The sequence below is a fragment of the Elephantulus edwardii genome, unplaced genomic scaffold (assembly GCF_000299155.1).
Source record: "Elephantulus edwardii isolate Elephantulus edwardi_28Jun2011 unplaced genomic scaffold, EleEdw1.0 scaffold00305, whole genome shotgun sequence".
Taxonomy (NCBI): Eukaryota; Metazoa; Chordata; class Mammalia; order Macroscelidea; family Macroscelididae; genus Elephantulus; species Elephantulus edwardii.
Window position 1 is genome coordinate 2,394,001 of NW_006400055.1, and position 4,689 is coordinate 2,398,689.

The 4,689-nt window shown below is 44.6% G+C and overlaps 1 pseudogene; it reads left to right on the forward strand.

Moving 5' to 3' along the window:
• Positions 1–634: 634 nt before the first annotated feature.
• Positions 635–3,894, forward strand: LOC102870374 (annotated as a pseudogene).
• Positions 3,895–4,689: the final 795 nt, after the last annotated feature.

Sequence of the window (4,689 nt, forward strand, 5' to 3'; positions counted from 1 at the left end):
AATTTTCCTCAGCTTCAGCTTGAACTTGCATATGAGTAATTGGTGGTCTGTTCCACAATCAGCCCCCGGCCTAGTTTTCACAGCTGATATTGAGCTTCTGTTCGTGTGTGTGTGGGATCTACTGAATGACTTTATCCTAAGGAATGGTACAAATGAAAGAACTTAAGTGGGTATTTTGGTACAATTTATAGAAAAGGTAAAATAAATAAGACATGCAGGTGGCCTGGTAGTGACCATGAAGTCACCCCTGTGGCTGTGGGAAAGCCAGGCTAAAGCTTTGCTCAGCTCTCACCGTCACTGTCTCCCAGGGTGTACATTGTCAAAGATACTCTGCCAGGCCTGAGTCTGGGGTGCCCATCTTGCGCAAGTTGGTTACATAGTCACCCAGTTGTTTGATTGATTTCACCTGCTCATCCAGTTACTGTGTCACAATGAAGTCACACAAATGAGGGTCATTCTTGTCAGTGGTCAGTTTGTGCAGTTCCTGTAGGGACTGAGTCACACTTTTCTCCAAGTGTAGCGCATGCTCCATTGCGTTCAGTCCGCTCTCCCAGCCATCCTGGTCTGGATTTTTGATGTCCTGATGGAAGATGCAGCCACCTTGCTCGTTCTGCAGTTTCATTAGTTTCTCGACATGTTCCTTCTCCTCATAGGATTGGTGGAGAAAATATTTGGCAAAATTCTTCAAAGCCACATCATCACAGTCGAAGTAGTAAGACAAAATTGTCAGTAGCCTATCTAGTCTTATAAAATACACAAATATTTAGAGTGTCTTTAAAAAAACTAAGCACAGTAGCTGCTTATTTTGTGAGCCATCTACAACCATAAAGTTGTACTCTGACACTGGCATCAAGGAAGTGAAGGTCGGGGTGTTGCCTGAAAAACCACATGGCTTTCCTGAGACACCCAGCCAACAGCTGCCCTGGAGTGACCAGCGTGGTGCATGGATGAGACACAGTATTAAAGCTGGCTAGGACGCAGCCTTAGTCATGGCTCTCTGAATGAAGTAAGTGTGCAATACTACTATATAGGTATGGTAAATAATTCCACCCCAGAGTCACTGAAGTCGTTTGGACATATACATTTAAGAGCTTCTAATGGGAGGCAAAGATTTTGAAACGCTATCTCATACATTTTGGGCATATTGACAGGAGGGGCCAGTCCTTGGAGACAGAAACCATGCTTGGAAACATAGAAGCAGAAGAAGATCATGGATGAGATGGATTGACACAGTGACTGTGGCCACGGACTCAGGCATATCAGAGATAGTGAAGTTGGCTCAAGGTACAGCAAGGTTCAAAGCCATTGTTCATAGGTTGCTATGGGTCAAAGTCGACTCAATAGCAAATAACAACAACAACAACAGCTAGACTTAATGTCCAATAACGTATTGAAAATTATTTTCCTAATAATTGTGCAATCTGGGAAATGTTTGTGTAGGCCCCTTCAGGAAAGGCTTGGAAGAAGCTTTACACTATGTCTTTATAAAGTTATTGAAAGCTCATTTCTTAAAGGTGCTGTCTTAGTCACCTAGAGGTGATATAACAGAGATACTGTAAGTGGATGGCTTTAATAAACAAAATTTCTCATAGTTTATGAAGTTAGAAGGCCAGATTCAGATTGCCAACTTAAGGGGAAAATGTTCTCCTTCTGCCAGCTCTGGAGGAAGGTCCTTGTCTCCTATCAACATCTTTGTGCCCAGTTTTCCTTGGAGATTGCCAGGTGTGTGGGTTTTAATTTCCTCTTAGATCTAGGATTTTTCAATGTAGAGACTCTGTGAGCAAAAGGCATGCTGTTCTCCTGATTCTTCTTTCTTGATGGTATTAGATCTCACCTTCTTTGCTTCTTTCTCTCTCCTTTTGTTTCGGGTAAGATAAAAGATGAAGAAGACACACTCAAAGGAAAGTCCCCCTTAATCTAACTAGGTCAGCAAAGGAGAGGAAGACCCTAAACCAGGTGGATTGATATGGTGACTGCTGCAATGGGTTCTTATTTGTCAAAAATTATGCGGATGGTGCAGGATAGAATGGAGTTCAGATCTTTTGTTCAGAGGGTCACTATGAGTCGTACTCAACTCAACGGCACCTATCAACAACAGCTAACTAGGGCTGTGACCTGTGCAGGGGTGTTGTATACCACTTTAATCCCCTTATTGATTCATAATCAGATCAGATCACAGCATGTGAGATGATTACATTATTACATAACTGCCAAACCCCTGAGAATCATGGAAGATACAATTCAATCTCTGACAGATGCATTTACTAGAAGACCCCACCAAAGGACTCCTACCTAGGGACTGAGAAAAAAATCACTCTATCTTAGTGGCAAGAGCTAAGTCCTTGTTTTCTAAGTTCTTTTTCTTTTTAAGTTATACTAATCAAAAAGGACTTGGCAGGCTGTCCCTCCTTTTTGCTTCTTGGGAGCCCAAGGCCATTCTGATAGACATGCTAACCTATTATGTACAGACACCTAGACTGATGAAAATTTAGCTAACTCTAAAAATTCTATTCTTTGGGCTACTGGGGCTGTGGAGCCTGGGCCCATGGGACCCACTATGGCTCCCTCGCCCGCCCCAGCCCACACTTGCGCCCCGGGAAGCTTGTTCCGGCCCATCAGTGCCAAAGAGGAGGAGCAGCAGCCCACAGAGATCCAGTCGTTATGTATAAATTATTACTGCAACGGCATGATGCACCTCCTACTCACCAAGGTCCCCTTCTTCAGAGAAACAATAGTGAGCTCTTTTTCCTGTGAGCACTGTGGCTGGAACAACATAGAGATTCAGTCGGCAGGCAGGATCCAGGACCAAGGAGTTCGTTATACTTTGACTGTCCAAGCCCAGGAGGACTTGAACAGAGAAGTGGTGAAGACTGACTCAGCCACAACAAGGATCCCTGATCTGGATTTTGAAACCCCTGCTTTCAGCCAGAAAAGAGCTCTGACCACTGTGAAAGGATTCATCAGTCGTGCTATTTCAGGCCTGGAGCAGGCCAGTCTACACAAAGGGCAAGCGAGGAAACCATGATGATCCCTCAGGGAACAACTTTGTGGAAAACCCATTTGCTCCTCAGAAAGATGATGTCCTGGTGATCACACACTATAATCACACCTCAAAGCAAGAAGAGATGCTAGGACTCCAGGCAGAGGCACCAGAAGAGAAGCCCCAAAAGGAGGACCTCGGAAATGAAGTACCGCAATTCAATACAAACTGCCCAGAGTGCAATGCTCCAGCTTAGACCAACATGAAGCTAGTACAAATCCCCCACTTTAAGGAGGTTATTATCATGGCTACAAACTGTGAGAACTGTGGGCACTAGACCAAGGAGGTGAAATCTGGGGGCAGTTGAGCTCCTGGGCACCAGGATCACCCTCCACATCACAGACCCCTCCGATATGACCAGAGACCTTCTCAAGTCTGAGACATGTAGTGTGGAAATCCCAGAGTTGGAATTTGAACTGGGTATGGCTGTCGTTGGGGGCAAGTTCACCACACTGGAGGGGCTGCTGAAGGACATCTGGGGGCTGGTAACCAAGAACACTTTCACACTGGGTGACAGTTCCAGTCCTGGCCAGGCAGAGAAACTGCAGGAGTTTAGCCAGAAGTTGGACCAGATAATTGAGGGTAACATGAAGACCCACTTTATTATGGATGATCCAGCAGGAAACAGCTATTTGCAGAACCTGTATGCACCTGAAGAGGATTCTGAGATGAAGGTGGAACGTTATAAGCGCACATTTGACCAAAACAAGGAGTTGGGCCTCAATGACATGAAGACGGAGGATGGGCCCACCTCCAGCGCTGCCCCCACTGCAGTGTTATTTATTACTATTTTAAGAAGATGGAGGAGCATCCTCCCCACTCAGGCGTTGTCCCTGTCTGAGTTGGAGATCTAGTTACACTTAACAGTTTATGATGCAAGTGCAAGTCTGTTATCTTACTTGGTGTTATTTTGGAAATAGCAAATTAGCATGTGAAACCCGGCAGTGGTCTGTGGGCATGTCAAAACCACATTACACCTCCCTCCACTTGATGCTTTGTACTCTAGGTACAATTCTTGACGTTCTTCACAGCTTGATCCAAGGAAACGGATAATGTGGAATACAGCCACAGCTGGAGCCTAAGAGTCAGGTTTTTTTTGTGGTTTTTTTTTAAAAAAAAATAATTTTAATGAACATTTACAGAGATTTTGGATTTCCATTCATTCATTGCTGCACTTCTCTCCCCGCCCAGCCCTCCCTAGGAGTCAGTTTTAAGTAAATAAAATAGTGGCTTTAAGGAGGAGAGGCCCTTCCCAGGGGAGGACCTCTAGGACATGTAAAGAAGGGAAATTGATGGCTTTCAAGAAGGCCTGGCCTTGGGATCCACTCTATCCTTGTTTGAAAACCATGCTGTCATGAACAAATACTCAAAATCCCTAACCCTAAGAGAGATGCAAATTAAAACAACTATGAGATATCATCTCACCCCAGTTAAAATAGCAAAATTTAACAGAACAGCAAGCAATAAATGCTGGTGAGGTTGTGGAGAAACTGGAACCCTTATTCACTGAAGGTGGGAGTGTAAAATGGTGCAACCCCTGTGGAAAGCGGTATGGCGCTTTCTCAAAAAGTTGCAAATAGAGATACCATTTGACCCCGCAATACCACTATTGGGAATATACCCCGAAGAGACCATAACTGACACCCAAG